At 40.8% G+C, this 20,457-nt stretch overlaps 1 protein-coding gene and 24 non-coding genes across 25 annotated transcripts in view; all 25 read left to right on the forward strand.

Moving 5' to 3' along the window:
* APBA1 (amyloid beta precursor protein binding family A member 1) overlaps nt 1–20,457 on the forward strand; it is a 567,069-nt gene that overhangs the window by 481,694 nt on the left and 64,918 nt on the right. The gene's annotated exons all lie outside the window — the stretch shown is intronic.
* Nucleotides 1,429–1,501, forward strand: TRNAT-CGU (transfer RNA threonine (anticodon CGU)). The gene has a single exon. It is a non-coding gene; the product is annotated as a tRNA-Thr (tRNA).
* On the forward strand, nt 2,356–2,428 carry TRNAT-UGU (transfer RNA threonine (anticodon UGU)). The gene has a single exon. It is a non-coding gene; the product is annotated as a tRNA-Thr (tRNA).
* Nucleotides 2,991–3,063, forward strand: TRNAT-CGU (transfer RNA threonine (anticodon CGU)). The gene has a single exon. It is a non-coding gene; the product is annotated as a tRNA-Thr (tRNA).
* On the forward strand, nt 3,918–3,990 carry TRNAT-UGU (transfer RNA threonine (anticodon UGU)). The gene has a single exon. It is a non-coding gene; the product is annotated as a tRNA-Thr (tRNA).
* TRNAT-CGU (transfer RNA threonine (anticodon CGU)) lies at nt 4,553–4,625 on the forward strand. Its single transcript has one exon. It is a non-coding gene; the product is annotated as a tRNA-Thr (tRNA).
* Nucleotides 5,480–5,552, forward strand: TRNAT-UGU (transfer RNA threonine (anticodon UGU)). Its single transcript has one exon. It is a non-coding gene; the product is annotated as a tRNA-Thr (tRNA).
* On the forward strand, nt 6,115–6,187 carry TRNAT-CGU (transfer RNA threonine (anticodon CGU)). Its single transcript has one exon. It is a non-coding gene; the product is annotated as a tRNA-Thr (tRNA).
* TRNAT-UGU (transfer RNA threonine (anticodon UGU)) lies at nt 7,040–7,112 on the forward strand. The gene has a single exon. It is a non-coding gene; the product is annotated as a tRNA-Thr (tRNA).
* TRNAT-CGU (transfer RNA threonine (anticodon CGU)) lies at nt 7,664–7,736 on the forward strand. Its single transcript has one exon. It is a non-coding gene; the product is annotated as a tRNA-Thr (tRNA).
* Nucleotides 8,591–8,663, forward strand: TRNAT-UGU (transfer RNA threonine (anticodon UGU)). The gene has a single exon. It is a non-coding gene; the product is annotated as a tRNA-Thr (tRNA).
* On the forward strand, nt 9,226–9,298 carry TRNAT-CGU (transfer RNA threonine (anticodon CGU)). The gene has a single exon. It is a non-coding gene; the product is annotated as a tRNA-Thr (tRNA).
* Nucleotides 10,153–10,225, forward strand: TRNAT-UGU (transfer RNA threonine (anticodon UGU)). Its single transcript has one exon. It is a non-coding gene; the product is annotated as a tRNA-Thr (tRNA).
* On the forward strand, nt 10,788–10,860 carry TRNAT-CGU (transfer RNA threonine (anticodon CGU)). The gene has a single exon. It is a non-coding gene; the product is annotated as a tRNA-Thr (tRNA).
* On the forward strand, nt 11,715–11,787 carry TRNAT-UGU (transfer RNA threonine (anticodon UGU)). The gene has a single exon. It is a non-coding gene; the product is annotated as a tRNA-Thr (tRNA).
* On the forward strand, nt 12,350–12,422 carry TRNAT-CGU (transfer RNA threonine (anticodon CGU)). The gene has a single exon. It is a non-coding gene; the product is annotated as a tRNA-Thr (tRNA).
* TRNAT-UGU (transfer RNA threonine (anticodon UGU)) lies at nt 13,277–13,349 on the forward strand. The gene has a single exon. It is a non-coding gene; the product is annotated as a tRNA-Thr (tRNA).
* Nucleotides 13,912–13,984, forward strand: TRNAT-CGU (transfer RNA threonine (anticodon CGU)). Its single transcript has one exon. It is a non-coding gene; the product is annotated as a tRNA-Thr (tRNA).
* TRNAT-UGU (transfer RNA threonine (anticodon UGU)) lies at nt 14,839–14,911 on the forward strand. The gene has a single exon. It is a non-coding gene; the product is annotated as a tRNA-Thr (tRNA).
* TRNAT-CGU (transfer RNA threonine (anticodon CGU)) lies at nt 15,474–15,546 on the forward strand. Its single transcript has one exon. It is a non-coding gene; the product is annotated as a tRNA-Thr (tRNA).
* TRNAT-UGU (transfer RNA threonine (anticodon UGU)) lies at nt 16,401–16,473 on the forward strand. The gene has a single exon. It is a non-coding gene; the product is annotated as a tRNA-Thr (tRNA).
* Nucleotides 17,036–17,108, forward strand: TRNAT-CGU (transfer RNA threonine (anticodon CGU)). The gene has a single exon. It is a non-coding gene; the product is annotated as a tRNA-Thr (tRNA).
* On the forward strand, nt 17,963–18,035 carry TRNAT-UGU (transfer RNA threonine (anticodon UGU)). The gene has a single exon. It is a non-coding gene; the product is annotated as a tRNA-Thr (tRNA).
* On the forward strand, nt 19,525–19,597 carry TRNAT-UGU (transfer RNA threonine (anticodon UGU)). The gene has a single exon. It is a non-coding gene; the product is annotated as a tRNA-Thr (tRNA).
* On the forward strand, nt 20,160–20,232 carry TRNAT-UGU (transfer RNA threonine (anticodon UGU)). The gene has a single exon. It is a non-coding gene; the product is annotated as a tRNA-Thr (tRNA).

The following is a 20,457-nucleotide window of genomic DNA, read 5'->3' on the forward strand; positions in this document are numbered from 1 at the left end:
AATCTCCTCTTAGCGAGTGTGGAGGGTGCCAGATCTTGATATAGCTGTATTTCATGGCCCTCATACATTAGGGGTCTCTTGTCCCTTGACGCCATGAGGACTTCTGTTGTGTCCACAGAAGTCAATAGACCACATATTATGTCCCTAGGAGGCTCTGTAGTTGCAGGCTTAGCCCTAATGGAGCGATGTACCCTCTCAATCTGGATGGATGCAGCCCTCTCTGAGCCTAGGATGTCTGTAAAGATGGCGGACATGATCTCCCTCAGAGAGTCAGGGGGGAAAGACTCAGGTAAGCCCTTCAGTCTGATGTTTCTTCTCCTGTTCCTATTCTCCAAGTCCTCAATCATGTCATGGAGGCGATTGAGATGGTTGTGATGATTGGAGATATGCAATGCTGCTGTGGCCGTGTGTTGTGTTATGTCCGTGTGGGCAGACTCCAATCTATCTACGCGGCCTCCCATGTGTTGGAGCTCGGCTTTCATCTCAGCTAATTCGGCCATAACTGGGGCAATAGTTTTTGCTAGGGCTTTCATGAGAAAGGCTTGGGTAATGGGGCGCGTACCTGTGTCCTGTATGTCTGCGCCAGACATGCTCTCCACGTCAGACTCTTCAGGGGCGTCCCCTGACTGCAGATCTTCGGGCGCCATCTTGCGTGCCAAGGCCGGAGACTGAGAGGCCTTTTTTCGGAAGAATTTGTGGAGTTCTGCCGAACTGGACCTGCGGTTTGGTGTCCCCGGCAGGTCCCCTCCACGTTCCCGGTTTTGTTTGCCCATTTTCAGGCGGTTAATTGCGGTAGGGTCGGGGTAAGGCTGCTCTGTAGACGGAGCTGCAGGCTCAGACCTCCATCCACTTCAGCGGTTAGGCTCCGCCCCCCCGCACTTTTGTGAAAGATCACGTCGATCCTTCCGACTGACCATCACCCTACTAGCTTGGTCTAAGATGTCAAATATAGACCCAGAAAACATTTAGACACGGTGGTTAAATACTGTACCTTTGAAAATGAAATCCTCATGGAGCATTTCTCGCTTTGAGTGGAGATGCATCTCTGTTTGGTATCTATAACATTCAGATGTTTGCCTGTCTAAATAGGAATTTAGGCATGTTCAACCTCCCGTTGAAACTCTTTATAATGTGGAGCAGCTCTAACATGTATTAGAATATTTCTCATATCCATCTTTACAGGTTTTACAAGTCTTACGCAATAATTATTACTCTGGTCGGGTAAGAATAAGCCTTCATGTACCTAGCAAATTGATCTTCTTCTATGGCAATGTCAAATTCATTGCTAAAGGAAGATTTTTCAACTGTTTCCATGTGCTTTTACCATGAAGTATTTTACCGTCATCAATACAAACACCGCCAAAGAGCTTCTAGAGCTCTAAAACAAAGCTTTGCTCCGACATATCGATATACACATAGATCTAGGAAGGCTTCATAGCTCAGAGGTTAGAGCACTGGTCTCGTAAACCAGGGGTCGCGAGTTCGACTCTCGCTGAAGCCTTTGTGTTAGCTTAAATCTTACCCACGCTTTGGTACTTTGGTTTCAGGAACAGGATCTCTGTTATGGTTAGATGGAGTGTGTCATAAGTAAATTTAGTTAAGCACATTAGTTTGTAGTGGAGTTTCCACTCATAGGACCCTTGCTGAGTTCTGGAGCAAAATTTCATAGAAATTGCTGTTTTATTCCTATGAAAATGAAGGCACTAGTTCTTTGCGGGTATGCCGTAGCTTGATGGGCTTCAGTCTCAGCTCTAGTTTCCCGGGCAAAGCAAAGCATTTTTCTCCTCATTTGCATATAATTAACATGGCCATTTACATGAAGATGGGCACCAAAGTTGAAAAACAGAGGCATATTTGGAAAGTGTAGAAACACCACTACAAGGTACTGTGTTGGGGTTTGTAAACAATTTGCTGCTGATAGACTCCATGTAAACGGGCCAAATATAGCCTATTTTTACAAATAAGACTATAGTTAGGAAAAATGTTGATGAAAGATTCAACTTGTATACAAGTCTACCACCAGGGTTGTTAAGCTATAGATTTATGCTAATATTAGCTAGCAGAACTTTTCGAGTCTCAGGATCTCACATGCTGAGTGAAGTGGAATAGCGTAATGTACAACGTAAGATGTTTTATGAAGACGTGTAGTCGGGTTATGTTCCTTGCCAATCCACTGGTATCCTGTTCCCTTCTTCTGTCACTCTAGCGATAAACACGCAATCAGTTCTACACTTGAGATTTCATAGAGTCTTTGACTTATGCTTATCCCATGCCGGAGCACCTAATTGGTAATGCACCAGTTCACTGTGGAGGAGGTTTGGAAAAGTAAACCAAAGGAAGTGGAGTTTTTGTCTTGGCTTCATAGCTCAGTGGTTAGAGCACTGGTCTTGTAAACCAGGGGTCGCGAGTTCAATTCTCGCTGGAGCCTTTGCTGCTCGCACTTTTGTGAAAGATCACGTCGATCCTTCCGACTGACCATCACCCTACTAGCTTGGTCTAAGATGTCAAATATAGACCCAGAAAACATTTAGACACGGTGGTTAAATACTGTACCTTTGAAAATGAAATCCTCATGGAGCATTTCTCGCTTTGAGTGGAGATGCATCTCTGTTTGGTATCTATAACATTCAGATGTTTGCCTGTCTAAATAGGAATTTAGGCATGTTCAACCTCCCGTTGAAACTCTTTATAATGTGGAGCAGCTCTAACATGTATTAGAATATTTCTCATATCCATCTTTACAGGTTTTACAAGTCTTACGCAATAATTATTACTCTGGTCGGGTAAGAATAAGCCTTCATGTACCTAGCAAATTGATCTTCTTCTATGCCAATGTCAAATTCATTGCTAAAGGAAAATTTTTCAACTGTTTCCATGTGCTTTTACCATGAAGTATTTTACCGTCATCAATACAACCACCACCAAAGAGCTTCTAGAGCTCTAAAACAAAGCTTTGCTCCGACATATCGATATACACATAGGTCTAGGAAGGCTTCATAGCTCAGAGGTTAGAGCACTGGTCTCGTAAACCAGGGGTCGCGAGTTCGACTCTCGCTGAAGCCTTTGTGTCAGCTTAAATCTTACCCACGCTTTGGTACTTTGGTTTCAGGAACAGGATCTCTGTTATGGTTAGATGGAGTGTGTCATAAGTAAATTTAGTTAAGCACATTAGTTTGTAGTGGAGTTTCCACTCATAGGACCCTTGCTGAGTTCTGGAGCAAAATTTCATAGAAATTGCTGTTTTATTCCTATGAAAATGAAGGCACTAGTTCTTTGCGGGTATGCCGTAGCTTGATGGGCTTCAGTCTCAGCTCTAGTTTCCCGGGCAAAGCAAAGCATTTTTCTCCTCATTTGCATATAATTAACATGGCCATTTACATGAAGATGGGCACCAAAGTTGAAAAACAGAGGCATATTTGGAAAGTGTAGAAACACCACTACAAGGTACTGTGTTGGGGTTTGTAAACAATTTGCTGCTGATAGACTCCATGTAAACGGGCCAAATATAGCCTATTTTTACAAATAAGACTATAGTTAGGAAAAATGTTGATGAAAGATTGAACTTGTATACAAGTCTACCACCAGGGTTGTTAAGCTATAGATTTATGCTAATATTAGCTAGCAGAACTTTTCGAGTCTCAGGATCCCACATGCCGAGTGAAGTGGAATAGCGTAATGTACAACGTAAGATGTTTTATGAAGACGTGTAGTCGGGTTATGTTCCTTGCCAATCCACTGGTATCCTGTTCCCTTCTTCTGTCACTCTAGCGATAAACACGCAATCAGTTCTACACTTGAGATTTCATAGAGTCTTTGACTTATGCTTATCCCATGCCGGAGCACCTAATTGGTAATGCACCAGTTCACTGTGGAGGAGGTTTGGAAAAGTAAACCAAAGGAAGTGGAGTTTTTGTCTTGGCTTCATAGCTCAGTGGTTAGAGCACTGGTCTTGTAAACCAGGGGTCGCGAGTTCAATTCTCGCTGGAGCCTTTGCTGCTCGCACTTTTGTGAAAGATCACGTCGATCCTTCCGACTGACCATCACCCTACTAGCTTGGTCTAAGATGTCAAATATAGACCCAGAAAACATTTAGACACGGTGGTTAAATACTGTACCTTTGAAAATGAAATCCTCATGGAGCATTTCTCGCTTTGAGTGGAGATGCATCTCTGTTTGGTATCTATAACATTCAGATGTTTGCCTGTCTAAATAGGAATTTAGTCATGTTCAACCTCCCGTTGAAACTCTTTATAATGTGGAGCAGCTCTAACATGTATTAGAATATTTCTCATATCCATCTTTACAGGTTTTACAAGTCTTACGCAATAATTATTACTCTGGTCGGGTAAGAATAAGCCTTCATGTACCTAGCAAATTGATCTTCTTCTATGGCAATGTCAAATTCATTGCTAAAGGAAGATTTTTCAACTGTTTCCATGTGCTTTTACCATGAAGTATTTTACCGTCATCAATACAAACACCACCAAAGAGCTTCTAGAGCTCTAAAACAAAGCTTTGCTCCGACATATCGATATACACATAGGTCTAGGAAGGCTTCATAGCTCAGAGGTTAGAGCACTGGTCTCGTAAACCAGGGGTCGCGAGTTCGACTCTCGCTGAAGCCTTTGTGTTAGCTTAAATCTTACCCACGCTTTGGTACTTTGGTTTCAGGAACAGGATCTCTGTTATGGTTAGATGGAGTGTGTCATAAGTAAATGTAGTTAACCACATTAGTTTGTAGTGGAGTTTCCACTCATAGGACCCTTGCTGAGTTCTGGAGCAAAATTTCATAGAAATTGCTGTTTTATTCCTATGAAAATGAAGGCACTAGTTCTTTGCGGGTATGCCGTAGCTTGATGGGCTTCAGTCTCAGCTCTAGTTTCCCGGGCAAAGCAAAGCATTTTTCTCCTCATTTGCATATAATTAACATGGCCATTTACATGAAGATGGGCACCAAAGTTGAAAAACAGAGGCATATTTGGAAAGTGTAGAAACACCACTACAAGGTACTGTGTTGGGGTTTGTAAACAATTTGCTGCTGATAGACTCCATGTAAACGGGCCAAATATAGCCTATTTTTACAAATAAGACTATAGTTAGGAAAAATGTTGATGAAAGATTCAACTTGTATACAAGTCTACCACCAGGGTTGTTAAGCTATAGATTTATGCTAATATTAGCTAGCAGAACTTTTCGAGTCTCAGGATCTCACATGCTGAGTAAAGTGGAATAGCGTAATGTACAACGTAAGATGTTTTATGAAGACGTGTAGTCGGGTTATGTTCCTTGCCAATCCACTGGTATCCTGTTCCCTTCTTCTGTCACTCTAGCGATAAACACGCAATCAGTTCTACACTTGAGATTTCATAGAGTCTTTGACTTATGCTTATCCCATGCCGGAGCACCTAATTGGTAATGCACCAGTTCACTGTGGAGGAGGTTTGGAAAAGTAAACCAAAGGAAGGGGAGTTTTTGTCTTGGCTTCATAGCTCAGTGGTTAGAGCACTGGTCTTGTAAACCAGGGGTCCCGAGTTCAATTCTCGCTGGAGCCTTTGTTGCTCGCACTTTTGTGAAAGATCACGTCGATCCTTCCGACTGACCATCACCCTACTAGCTTGGTCTAAGATGTCAAATATAGACCCAGAAAACATTTAGACACGGTGGTTAAATACTGTACCTTTGAAAATGAAATCCTCATGGAGCATTTCTCGCTTTGAGTGGAGATGCATCTCTGTTTGGTATCTATAACATTCAGATGTTTGCCTGTCTAAATAGGAATTTAGGCATGTTCAACCTCCCGTTGAAACTCTTTATAATGTGGAGCATCTCTAACATGTATTAGAATATTTCTCATATCCATCTTTACAGGTTTTACAAGTCTTACGCAATAATTATTACTCTGGTCGGGTAAGAATAAGCCTTCATGTACCTAGCAAATTGATCTTCTTCTATGGCAATGTCAAATTCATTGCTAAAGGAAGATTTTTCAACTGTTTCCATGTGCTTTTACCATGAAGTATTTTACCGTCATCAATACAAACACCACCAAAGAGCTTCTAGAGCTCTAAAACAAAGCTTTGCTCCGACATATCGATATACACATAGGTCTAGGAAGGCTTCATAGCTCAGAGGTTAGAGCACTGGTCTCGTAAACCAGGGGTCGCGAGTTCGACTCTCGCTGAAGCCTTTGTGTTAGCTTAAATCTTACCCACGCTTTGTTACTTTGGTTTCAGGAACAGGATCTCTGTTATGGTTAGATGGAGTGTGTCATAAGTAAATTTAGTTAACCACATTAGTTTGTAGTGGAGTTTCCACTCATAGGACCCTTGCTGAGTTCTGGAGCAAAATTTCATAGAAATTGCTGTTTTATTACTATGAAAATGAAGGCACTAGTTCTTTGCGGGTATGCCGTAGCTTGATGGGCTTCAGTCTCAGCTCTAGTTTCCCGGGCAAAGCAAAGCATTTTTCTCCTCATTTGCATATAATTAACATGGCCATTTACATGAAGATGGGCACCAAAGTTGAAAAACAGACATATTTGGAAAGTGTAGAAACACCACTACAAGGTACTGTGTTGGGGTTTGTAAACAATTTGCTGTTGATAGACTCCATGTAAACGGGCCAAATATAGCCTATTTTTACAAATAAGACTATAGTTAGGAAAAATGTTGATGAAAGATTCAACTTGTATACAAGTCTACCACCAGGGTTGTTAAGCTATAGATTTATGCTAATATTAGCTAGCAGAACTTTTCGAATCTCAGGATCTCACATGCTGAGTGAAGTAGAATAGCGTAATGTACAACGTAAGATGTTTTATGAAGACGTGTAGTCGGGTTATGTTCCTTGCCAATCCACTGGTATCCTGTTCCCTTCTTCTGTCACTCTAGCGATAAACACGCAATCAGTTCTACACTTGAGATTTCATAGAGTCTTTGACTTATGCTTATCCCATGCCGGAGCACCTAATTGGTAATGCACCAGTTCACTGTGGAGGAGGTTTGGAAAAGTAAACCAAAGGAAGGGGAGTTTTTGTCTTGGCTTCATAGCTCAGTGGTTAGAGCACTGGTCTTGTAAACCAGGGGTCGCGAGTTCAATTCTCGCTGGAGCCTTTGCTGCTTGCACTTTTGTGAAAGATCACGTCGATCCTTTCGACTGACCATCACCCTACTAGCTTGGTCTAAGATGTCAAATATAGACCCAGAAAACATTTAGACACGGTGGTTAAATACTGTACCTTTGAAAATGAAATCCTCATGGAGCGCTTTGAGTGGAGATGCATCTCTGGTATCTATAACATTCAGATGTTTGCCTGTCTAAATAGGAATTTAGGCATGTTCAACCTCCCGTTGAAACTCTTTATAATGTGGAGCAGCTCTAACATGTATTAGAATATTTCTCATATCCATCTTTACAGGTTTTACAAGTCTTACGCAATAATTATTACTCTGGTCGGGTAAGAATAAGCCTTCATGTACCTAGCAAATTGATCTTCTTCTATGGCAATGTCAAATTCATTGCTAAAGGAAGATTTTTCAACTGTTTCCATGTGCTTTTACCATGAAGTATTTTACCGTCATCAATACAAACACCACCAAAGAGCTTCTAGAGCTCTAAAACAAAGCTTTGCTCCGACATATCGATGTACACATAGGTCTAGGAAGGCTTCATAGCTCAGAGGTTAGAGCACTGGTCTCGTAAACCAGGGGTCGCGAGTTCGACTCTCGCTGAAGCCTTTGTGTTAGCTTAAATCTTACCCACGCTTTGTTACTTTGGTTTCAGGAACAGGATCTCTGTTATGGTTAGATGGAGTGTGTCATAAGTAAATGTAGTTAACCACATTAGTTTGTAGTGGAGTTTCCACTCATAGGACCCTTGCTGAGTTCTGGAGCAAAATTTCATAGAAATTGCTGTTTTATTCCTATGAAAATGAAGGCACTAGTTCTTTGCGGGTATGCCGTAGCTTGATGGGCTTCAGTCTCAGCTCTAGTTTCCCGGGCAAAGCAAAGCATTTTTCTCCTCATTTGCATATAATTAACATGGCCATTTACATGAAGATGGGCACCAAAGTTGAAAAACAGAGGCATATTTGGAAAGTGTAGAAACACCACTACAAGGTACTGTGTTGGGGTTTGTAAACAATTTGCTGCTGATAGACTCCATGTAAACGGGCCAAATATAGCCTATTTTTACAAATAAGACTATAGTTAGGAAAAATGTTGATGAAAGATTCAACTTGTATACAAGTCTACCACCAGGGTTGTTAAGCTATAGATTTATGCTAATATTAGCTAGCAGAACTTTTCGAGTCTCAGGATCTCACATGCTGAGTGAAGTGGAATAGTGTAATGTACAACGTAAGATGTTTTATGAAGACGTGTAGTCGGGTTATGTTCCTTGCCAATCCACTGGTATCCTGTTCCCTTCTTCTGTCACTCTAGCGATAAACACGCAATCAGTTCTACACTTGAGATTTCATAGAGTCTTTGACTTATGCTTATCCCATGCCGGAGCACCTAATTGGTAATGCACCAGTTCACTGTGGAGGAGGTTTGGAAAAGTAAACCAAAGGAAGGGGAGTTTTTGTCTTGGCTTCATAGCTCAGTGGTTAGAGCACTGGTCTTGTAAACCAGGGGTCGCGAGTTCAATTCTCGCTGGAGCCTTTGCTGCTCGCACTTTTGTGAAAGATCACGTCGATCCTTCCGACTGACCATCACCCTACTAGCTTGGTCTAAGATGTCAAATATAGACCCAGAAAACATTTAGACACGGTGGTTAAATACTGTACCTTTGAAAATGAAATCCTCATGGAGCATTTCTCGCTTTGAGTGGAGATGCATCTCTGTTTGGTATCTATAACATTCAGATGTTTGCTTGTCTAAATAGGAATTTAGGCATGTTCAACCTCCCGTTGAAACTCTTTATAATGTGGAGCAGCTCTAACATGTATTAGAATATTTCTCATATCCATCTTTACAGGTTTTACAAGTCTTACGCAATAATTATTACTCTGGTCGGGTAAGAATAAGCCTTCATGTACCTAGCAAATTGATCTTCTTCTATGCCAATGTCAAATTCATTGCTAAAGGAAAATTTTTCAACTGTTTCCATGTGCTTTTACCATGAAGTATTTTACCGTCATCAATACAAACACCACCAAAGAGCTTCTAGAGCTCTAAAACAAAGCTTTGCTCCGACATATCGATATACACATAGGTCTAGGAAGGCTTCATAGCTCAGAGGTTAGAGCACTGGTCTCGTAAACCAGGGGTCGCGAGTTCGACTCTCGCTGAAGCCTTTGTGTTAGCTTAAATCTTACCCACGCTTTGGTACTTTGGTTTCAGGAACAGGATCTCTGTTATGGTTAGATGGAGTGTGTCATAAGTAAATTTAGTTAAGCACATTAGTTTGTAGTGGAGTTTCCACTCATAGGACCCTTGCTGAGTTCTGGAGCAAAATTTCATAGAAATTGCTGTTTTATTCCTATGAAAATGAAGGCACTAGTTCTTTGCGGGTATGCCGTAGCTTGATGGGCTTCAGTCTCAGCTCTAGTTTCCCGGGCAAAGCAAAGCATTTTTCTCCTCATTTGCATATAATTAACATGGCCATTTACATGAAGATGGGCACCAAAGTTGAAAAACAGAGGCATATTTGGAAAGTGTAGAAACACCACTACAAGGTACTGTGTTGGGGTTTGTAAACAATTTGCTGCTGATAGACTCCATGTAAACGGGCCAAATATAGCCTATTTTTACAAATAAGACTATAGTTAGGAAAAATGTTGATGAAAGATTGAACTTGTATACAAGTCTACCACCAGGGTTGTTAAGCTATAGATTTATGCTAATATTAGCTAGCAGAACTTTTCGAGTCTCAGGATCTCACATGCCGAGTGAAGTGGAATAGCGTAATGTACAACGTAAGATGTTTTATGAAGACGTGTAGTCGGGTTATGTTCCTTGCCAATCCACTGGTATCCTGTTCCCTTCTTCTGTCACTCTAGCGATAAACACGCAATCAGTTCTACAATTGAGATTTTATAGAGTATTTGACTTATGCTTATCCCATGCCGGAGCACCTAATTGGTAATGCACCAGTTCACTGTGGAGGAGGTTTGGAAAAGTAAACCAAAGGAAGTGGAGTTTTTGTCTTGGCTTCATAGCTCAGTGGTTAGAGCACTGGTCTTGTAAACCAGGGGTCGCGAGTTCAATTCTCGCTGAAGCCTTTGCTGCTCGCACTTTTGTGAAAGATCACGTCGATCCTTCCGACTGACCATCACCCTACTAGCTTGGTCTAAGATGTCAAATATAGACCCAGAAAACATTTAGACACGGTGGTTAAATACTGTACCTTTGAAAATGAAATCCTCATGGAGCATTTCTCGCTTTGAGTGGAGATGCATCTCTGTTTGGTATCTATAACATTCAGATGTTTGCCTGTCTAAATAGGAATTTAGGCATGTTCAACCTCCCGTTGAAACTCTTTATAATGTGGAGCAGCTCTAACATGTATTAGAATATTTCTCATATCCATCTTTACAGGTTTTACAAGTCTTACGCAATAATTATTACTCTGGTCGGGTAAGAATAAGCCTTCATGTACCTAGCAAATTGATCTTCTTCTATGGCAATGTCAAATTCATTGCTAAAGGAAGATTTTTCAACTGTTTCCATGTGCTTTTACCATGAAGTATTTTACCGTCATCAATACAAACACCACCAAAGAGCTTCTAGAGCTCTAAAACCAAGCTTTGCTCCGACATATCGATATACACATAGGTCTAGGAAGGCTTCATAGCTCAGAGGTTAGAGCACTGGTCTCGTAAACCAGGGGTCGCGAGTTCGACTCTCGCTGAAGCCTTTGTGTTAGCTTAAATCTTACCCACGCTTTGGTACTTTGGTTTCAGGAACAGGATCTCTGTTATGGTTAGATGGAGTGTGTCATAAGTAAATTTAGTTAAGCACATTAGTTTGTAGTGGAGTTTCCACTCATAGGACCCTTGCTGAGTTCTGGAGCAAAATTTCATAGAAATTGCTGTTTTATTCCTATGAAAATGAAGGCACTAGTTCTTTGCGGGTATGCCGTAGCTTGATGGGCTTCAGTCTCAGCTCTAGTTTCCCGGGCAAAGCAAAGCATTTTTCTCCTCATTTGCATATAATTAACATGGCCATTTACATGAAGATGGGCACCAAAGTTGAAAAACAGAGGCATATTTGGAAAGTGTAGAAACACCACTACAAGGTACTGTGTTGGGGTTTGTAAACAATTTGCTGCTGATAGACTCCATGTAAACGGTCCAAATATAGCCTATTTTTACAAATAAGACCATAGTTAGGAAAAATGTTGATGAAAGATTCAACTTGTATACAAGTCTACCACCAGGGTTGTTAAGCTATAGATATATGCTAATATTAGCTAGCAGAACTTTTCGAGTCTCAGGATCTCACATGCTGAGTGAAGTGGAATAGCGTAATGTACAACGTAAGATGTTTTATGAAGACGTGTAGTCGGGTTATGTTCCTTGCCAATCCACTGGTATCCTGTTCCCTTCTTCTGTCACTGTAGCGATAAACACGCAATCAGTTCTACACTTGAGATTTCATAGAGTCTTTGACTTATGCTTATCCCATGCCGGAGCACCTAATTGGTAATGCACCAGTTCACTGTGGAGAAGGTTTGGAAAAGTAAACCAAAGGAAGAGGAGTTTTTGTCTTGGCTTCATAGCTCAGTTGTTAGAGCACTGGTCTTGTAAACCAGGGGTCGCGAGTTTAATTCTCGCTGGAGCCTTTGCTGCTCGCACTTTTGTGAAAGATCACGTCGATCCTTCCGACTGACCATCACCCTACTAGCTTGGTCTAAGATGTCAAATATAGACCCAGAAAACATTTAGACACGGTGGTTAAATACTGTACCTTTGAAAATGAAATCCTCATGGAGCATTTCTCGCTTTGAGTGGAGATGCATCTCTGTTTGGTATCTATAACATTCAGATGTTTGCCTGTCTAAATAGGAATTTAGGCATGTTCAACCTCCCGTTGAAACTCTTTATAATGTGGAGCAGCTCTAACATGTATTAGAATATTTCTCATATCCATCTTTACAGGTTTTACAAGTCTTACGCAATAATTATTACTCTGGTCGGGTAAGAATAAGCCTTCATGTACCTAGCAAATTGATCTTCTTCTATGGCAATGTCAAATTCATTGCTAAAGGAAGATTTTTCAACTGTTTCCATGTGCTTTTACCATGAAGTATTTTACCGTCATCAATACAAACACCACCAAAGAGCTTCTAGAGCTCTAAAACAAAGCTTTGCTCCGACATATCGATATACACATAGGTCTAGGAAGGCTTCATAGCTCAGAGGTTAGAGCACTGGTCTCGTAAACCAGGGGTCGCGAGTTCGACTCTCGCTGAAGCCTTTGTGTTAGCTTAAATCTTACCCACGCTTTGGTACTTTGGTTTCAGGAACAGGATCTCTGTTATGGTTAGATGGAGTGTGTCATAAGTAAATTTAGTTAAGCACATTTGTTTGTAGTGGAGTTTCCACTCATAGGACCCTTGCTGAGTTCTGGAGCAAAATTTCATAGAAATTGCTGTTTTATTCCTATGAAAATGAAGGCACTAGTTCTTTGCGGGTATGCCGTAGCTTGATGGGCTTCAGTCTCAGCTCTAGTTTCCCGGGCAAAGCAAAGCATTTTTCTCCTCATTTGCATATAATTAACATGGCCATTTACATGAAGATGGGCACCAAAGTTGAAAAACAGAGGCATATTTGGAAAGTGTAGAAACACCACTACAAGGTACTGTGTTGGGGTTTGTAAACAATTTGCTGCTGATAGACTCCATGTAAACGGGCCAAATATAGCCTATTTTTACAAATAAGACTATAGTTAGGAAAAATGTTGATGAAAGATTCAACTTGTATACAAGTCTACCACCAGGGTTGTTAAGCTATAGATTTATGCTAATATTAGCTAGCAGAACTTTTCGAGTCTCAGGATCTCACATGCTGAGTGAAGTGGAATAGCGTAATGTACAACGTAAGATGTTTTATGAAGACGTGTAGTCGGGTTATGTTCCTTGCCAATCCACTGGTATCCTGTTCCCTTCTTCTGTCACTCTAGCGATAAACACGCAATCAGTTCTACACTTGAGATTTCATAGAGTCTTTGACTTATGCTTATCCCATGCCGGAGCACCTAATTGGTAATGCACCAGTTCACTGTGGAGGAGGTTTGGAAAAGTAAACCAAAGGAAGGGGAGTTTTTGTCTTGGCTTCATAGCTCAGTGGTTAGAGCACTGGTCTTGTAAACCAGGGGTCGCGAGTTCAATTCTCGCTGGAGCCTTTGCTGCTCGCACTTTTGTGAAAGATCACGTCGATCCTTCCGACTGACCATCACCCTACTAGCTTGGTTTAAGATGTCAAATATAGACCCAGAAAACATTTAGACACGGTGGTTAAATACTGTATCTTTGAAAATGAAATCCTCATGGAGCATTTCTCGCTTTGAGTGGAGATGCATCTCTGTTTGGTATCTATAACATTCAGATGTTTGCCTGTCTAAATAGGAATTTAGGCATGTTCAACCTCCCGTTGAAACTCTTTATAATGTGGAGCAGCTCTAACATGTATTAGAATATTTCTCATATCCATCTTTACAGGTTTTACAAGTCTTACGCAATAATTATTACTCTGGTCGGGTAAGAATAAGCCTTCATGTACCTAGCAAATTGATCTTCTTCTATGGCAATGTCAAATTCATTGCTAAAGGAAGATTTTTCAACTGTTTCCATGTGCTTTTACCATGAAGTATTTTACCGTCATCAATACAAACACCACCAAAGAGCTTCTAGAGCTCTAAAACAAAGCTTTGCTCCGACATATCGATATACACATAGGTCTAGGAAGGCTTCATAGCTCAGAGGTTAGAGCACTGGTCTCGTAAACCAGGGGTCGCGAGTTCGACTCTCGCTGAAGCCTTTGTGTTAGCTTAAATCTTACCCACGCTTTGGTACTTTGGTTTCAGGAACAGGATCTCTGTTATGGTTAGATGGAGTGTGTCATAAGTAAATTTAGTTAACCACATTAGTTTGTAGTGGAGTTTCCACTCATAGGACCCTTGCTGAGTTCTGGAGCAAAATTTCATAGAAATTGCTGTTTTATTCCTATGAAAATGAAGGCACTAGTTCTTTGCGGGTATGCCGTAGCTTGATGGGCTTCAGTCTCAGCTCTAGTTTCCCGGGCAAAGCAAAGCATTTTTCTCCTCATTTGCATATAATTAACATGGCTATTTACATGAAGATGGGCACCAAAGTTGAAAAACAGAGGCATATTTGGAAAGTGTAGAAACACCACTACAAGGTACTGTGTTGGGGTTTGTAAACAATTTGCTGCTGATAGACTCCATGTAAACGGGCCAAATATAGCCTATTTTTACAAATAAGACTATAGTTAGGAAAAATGTTGATGAAAGATTGAACTTGTATACAAGTCTACCACCAGGGTTGTTAAGCTATAGATTTATGCTAATATTAGCTAGCAGAACTTTTCGAGTCTCAGGATCTCACATGCCGAGTGAAGTGGAATAGCGTAATGTACAACGTAAGATGTTTTATGAAGACGTGTAGTCGGGTTATGTTCCTTGCCAATCCACTGGTATCCTGTTCCCTTCTTCTGTCACTCTAGCGATAAACACGCAATCAGTTCTAAAATTGAGATTTTATAGAGTATTTGACTTATGCTTATCCCATGCCGGAGCACCTAATTGGTAATGCACCAGTTCACTGTGGAGGAGGTTTGGAAAAGTAAACCAAAGGAAGTGGAGTTTTTGTCTTGGCTTCATAGCTCAGTGGTTAGAACACTGGTCTTGTAAACCAGGGGTCGCGAGTTCAATTCTCGCTGGAGCCTTTGCTGCTCGCACTTTTGTGAAAGATCACGTCGATCCTTTCGACTGACCATCACCCTACTAGCTTGGTCTAAGATGTCAAATATAGACCCAGAAAACATTTAGACACGGTGGTTAAATACTGTATCTTTGAAAATGAAATCCTCATGGAGCATTTCTCGCTTTGAGTGGAGATGCATCTCTGTTTGGTATCTATAACATTCAGATGTTTGCCTGTCTAAATAGGAATTTAGGCATGTTCAACCTCCCGTTGAAACTCTTTATAATGTGGAGCAGCTCTAACATGTATTAGAATATTTCTCATATCCATCTTTACAGGTTTTACAAGTCTTACGCAATAATTATTACTCTGGTCGGGTAAGAATAAGCCTTCATGTACCTAGCAAATTGATCTTCTTCTATGGCAATGTCAAATTCATTGCTAAAGGAAGATTTTTCAACTGTTTCCATGTGCTTTTACCATGAAGTATTTTACCGTCATCAATACAAACACCACCAAAGAGCTTCTAGAGCTCTAAAACAAAGCTTTGCTCCGACATATCGATATACACATAGGTCTAGGAAGGCTTCATAGCTCAGAGGTTAGAGCACTGGTCTCGTAAACCAGGGGTCGCGAGTTCGACTCTCGCTGAAGCCTTTGTGTTAGCTTAAATCTTACCCACGCTTTGGTACTTTGGTTTCAGGAACAGGATCTCTGTTATGGTTAGATGGAGTGTGTCATAAGTAAATTTAGTTAAGCACATTAGTTTGTAGTGGAGTTTCCACTCATAGGACCCTTGCTGAGTTCTGGAGCAAAATTTCATAGAAATTGCTGTTTTATTCCTATGAAAATGAAGGCACTAGTTCTTTGCGGGTATGCCGTAGCTTGATGGGCTTCAGTCTCAGCTCTAGTTTCCCGGGCAAAGCAAAGCATTTTTCTCCTCATTTGCATATAATTAACATGGCCATTTACATGAAGATGGGCACCAAAGTTGAAAAACAGAGGCATATTTGGAAAGTGTAGAAACACCACTACAAGGTACTGTGTTGGGGTTTGTAAACAATTTGCTGCTGATAGACTCCATGTAAACGGGCCAAATATAGCCTATTTTTACAAATAAGACTATCGTTAGGAAAAATGTTGATGAAAGATTCAACTTGTATACAAGTCTACCACCAGGGTTGTTAAGCTATAGATTTATGCTAATATTAGCTAGCAGAACTTTTCGAGTCTCAGGATCTCACATGCCGAGTGAAGTGGAATAGCGTAATGTACAACGTAAGATTTTTTATGAAGACGTGTAGTCGGGTTATGTTCCTTGCCAATCCACTGGTATCCTGTTCCCTTCTTCTGTCACTCTAGCGATAAACACGCAATCAGTTCTACACTTGAGATTTCATAGAGTCTTTGACTTATGCTTATCCCATGCCGGAGCACCTAATTGGTAATGCACCAGTTCACTGTGGAGGAGGTTTGGAAAAGTAAACCAAAGGAAGGGGAGTTTTTGTCTTGGCTTCATAGCTCAGTGGTTAGAGCACTGGTCTTGTAAACCAGGGGTCGCGAGTTCAATTCTCGCTGGAGCCTTTGCTGCTCGCACTTTTGTGAAAGATCACGTCGATCCTTCCGACTGACCATCACCCTACTAGCTTGGTCTAAGATGTCAAATATAGACCCAGAAAACATTTAGACACGGTGGTTAAATACTGTACCTTTGAAAATGAAATCCTCATGGAGCATTTCTCGCTTTGAGTGGAGATGCATCTCTGTTTGGTATCTATAACATTCAGATGTTTGCCTGTCTAAATAGGAATTTAGGCATGTTCAACCTCCCGTTGAAACTCTTTATAATGTGGAGCAGCTCTAACATGTATTAGAATATTTCTCATATCCATCTTTACAGGTTTTACAAGTCTTAAGCAATAATTATTACTCTGGTCGGGTAAGAATAAGCCTTCATGTACCTAGCAAATTGATCTTCTTCTATGGCAATGTCAAATTCATTGCTAAAGGAAGATTTTTCAACTGTTTCCATGTGCTTTTACCATGAAGTATTTTACCGTCATTAATACAAACACCACCAAAGAGCTTCTAGAGCTCTAAAACAAAGCTTTGCTCCGACATATCGATATACACATAGGTCTAGGAAGGCTTCATAGCTCAGATGTTAGAGCACTGGTCTCGTAAACCAGGGGTCGCGAGTTCAATTCTCCCTGGAGCCTTTGTGTTAGCTTAAATCTTACCCACGCTTTGGTACTTTGGTTTCAGGAACAGGATCTCTGTTATGGTTAGATGGAGTGTGTCATAAGTAAATGTAGTTAACCACATTAGTTTGTAGTGGAGTTTCCACTCATAGGACCCTTGCTGAGTTCTGGAGCAAAATTTCATAGAAATTGCTGTTTTATTCCTATGAAAATGAAGGCACTAGTTCTTTGCGGGTATGCCGTAGCTTGATGGGCTTCAGTCTCAGCTCTAGTTTCCCGGGCAAAGCAAAGCATTTTTCTCCTCATTTGCATATAATTAACATGGCCATTTACATGAAGATGGGCACCAAAGTTGAAAAACAGAGGCATATTTGGAAAGTGTAGAAACACCACTACAAGGTACTGTGTTGGGGTTTGTAAACAATTTGCTGCTGATAGACTCCATGTAAACGGGCCAAATATAGCCTATTTTTACAAATAAGACTATAGTTAGGAAAAATGTTGATGAAAGATTCAACTTGTATACAAGTCTACCACCAGGGTTGTTAAGCTATAGATTTATGCTAATATTAGCTAGCAGAACTTTTCGAGTCTCAGGATCTCACATGCTGAGTGAAGTGGAATAGCGTAATGTACAACGTAAGATGTTTTATGAAGACGTGTAGTCGGGTTATGTTCCTTGCCAATCCACTGGTATCCTGTTCCCTTCTTCTGTCACTCTAGCGATAAACACGCAATCAGTTCTACACTTGAGATTTCATAGAGTCTTTGACTTATGCTTATCCCATGCCGGAGCACCTAATTGGTAATGCACCAGTTCACTGTGGAGGAGGTTTGGAAAAGTAAACCAAAGGAAGGGGAGTTTTTGTCTTGGCTTCATAGCTCAGTGGTTAGAGCACTGGTCTTGTAAACCAGGGGTCGCGAGTTCAATTCTCGCTGGAGCCTTTGCTGCTCGCACTTTTGTGAAAGATCACGTCGATCCTTCCGACTGACCATCACCCTACTAGCTTGGTCTAAGATGTCAAATATAGACCCAGAAAACATTTAGACACGGTGGTTAAATACTGTACCTTTGAAAATGAAATCCTTATGGAGCATTTCTCGCTTTGAGTGGAGATGCATCTCTGTTTGGTATCTATAACATTCAGATGTTTGCCTGTCTAAATAGGAAATTAGGCATGTTCAACCTCCCGTTGAAACTCTTTATAATGTGGAGCAGCTCTAACATGTATTAGAATATTTCTCATATCCATCTTTACAGGTTTTACAAGTCTTACGCAATAATTATTACTCTGGTCGGGTAAGAATAAGCCTTCATGTACCTAGCAAATTGATCTTCTTCAATGGCAATGTCAAATTCATTGCTAAAGGAAGATTTTTCAACTGTTTCCATGTGCTTTTACAATGAAGTATTTTACCGTCATCAATACAAACACCACCAAAGAGCTTCTAGAGCTCTAAAACAAAGCTTTGCTCCGACATATGGATATACACATAGGTCTAGGAAGGCTTCATAGCTCAGAGGTTAGAGCACTGGTCTCTTAAACCAGGGGTCGCGAGTTCGACTCTCGCTGAAGCCTTTGTGTTAGCTTAAATCTTACCCACGCTTTGTTACTTTGGTTTCAGGAACAGGATCTCTGTTATGGTTAGATGGAGTGTGTCATAAGTAAATTTAGTTAACCACATTAGTTTGTAGTGGAGTTTCCACTCATAGGACCCTTGCTGAGTTCTGGAGCAAAATTTCATAGAAATTGCTGTTTTATTCCTATGAAAATGAAGGCACTAGTTCTTTGCGGGTATGCCGTAGCTTGATGGGCTTCAGTCTCAGCTCTAGTTTCCCGGGCAAAGCAAAGCATTTTTCTGCTCATTTGCATATAATTAACATGGCCATTTACATGAAGATGGGCACCAAAGTTGAAAAACAGAGGCATATTTGGAAAGTGTAGAAACACCACTACAAGGTACTGTGTTGGGGTTTGTAAACAATTTGCTGCTGATAGACTCCATGTAAACGGGCCAAATATAGCCTATTTTTACAAATAAGACTATAGTTAGGAAAAATGTTGATGAAAGATTCAACTTGTATACAAGTTTACCACCAGGGTTGTTAAGCTATAGATTTATGCTAATATTAGCTAGCAGAACTTTTCGAGTGTCAGGATCTCACATGCTGAGTGAAGTGGAATAGCGTAATGTACAACGTAAGATGTTTTATGAAGACGTGTAGTCGGGTTATGTTCCTTGCCAATCCACTGGTATCCTGTTCCCTTCTTCTGTCACTCTAGCGATAAACACGCAATCAGTTCTACACTTGAGATTTCATAGAGTCTTTGACTTATGCTTATCCCATGCCGGAGCACCTAATTGGTAATGCACCAGTTCACTGTGGAGGAGGTTTGGAAAAGTAAACCAAAGGAAGAGGAGTTTTTGTCTTGGCTTCATAGCTCAGTGGTTAGAGCACTGGTCTTGTAAACCAGGTGTCGCGAGTTCAATTCTCGCTGGAGCCTTTGCTGCTCGCACTTTTGTGAAAGATCACGTCGATCCTTCCGACTGACCATCACCCTACTAGCTTGGTCTAAGATGTCAAATATAGACCCAGAAAACATTTAGACACGGTGGTTAAATACTGTACCTTTGAAAATGAAATCCTCATGGAGCATTTCTCGCTTTGAGTGGAGATGCATCTCTGTTTGGTATCTATAACATTCAGATGTTTGCCTGTCTAAATAGGAATTTAGGCATGTTCAACCTCCCGTTGAAACTCTTTATAATGTGGAGCAGCTCTAACATGTATTAGAATATTTCTCATATCCATCTTTACAGGTTTTACAAGTCTTACGCAATAATTATTACTCTGGTCGGGTAAGAATAAGCCTTCATGTACCTAGCAAATTGATCTTCTTCTATAGCAATGTCAAATTCATTGCTAAAGGAAGATTTTTCAACTGTTTCCATGTGCTTTTACCATGAAGTATTTTACCGTCATCAATACAAACACCACCAAAGAGCTTCTAGAGCTCTAAAACAAAGCTTTGCTCCGACATATCGATATACACATAGGTCTAGGAAGGCTTCATAGCTCAAAGGTTAGAGCACTGGTCTTGTAAACCAGGGGTCGCGAGTTCAATTCTCGCTGGAGCCTTTGCTGCTCGCACTTTTGTGAAAGATCACGTCGATCCTTCCGACTGACCATCACCCTACTAGCTTGGTCTAAGATGTCAAATATAGACCCAGAAAACATTTAGACACGGTGGTTAAATACTGTACCTTTGAAAATGAAATCCTCATGGAGCATTTCTCGCTTTGAGTGGAGATGCATCTCTGTTTGGTATCTATAACATTCAGATGTTTGCCTGTCTAAATAGGA

Source organism: Leptodactylus fuscus, chromosome 1 (assembly GCF_031893055.1).
Source record: "Leptodactylus fuscus isolate aLepFus1 chromosome 1, aLepFus1.hap2, whole genome shotgun sequence".
Lineage (NCBI taxonomy): Eukaryota > Metazoa > Chordata > Amphibia > Anura > Leptodactylidae > Leptodactylus > Leptodactylus fuscus.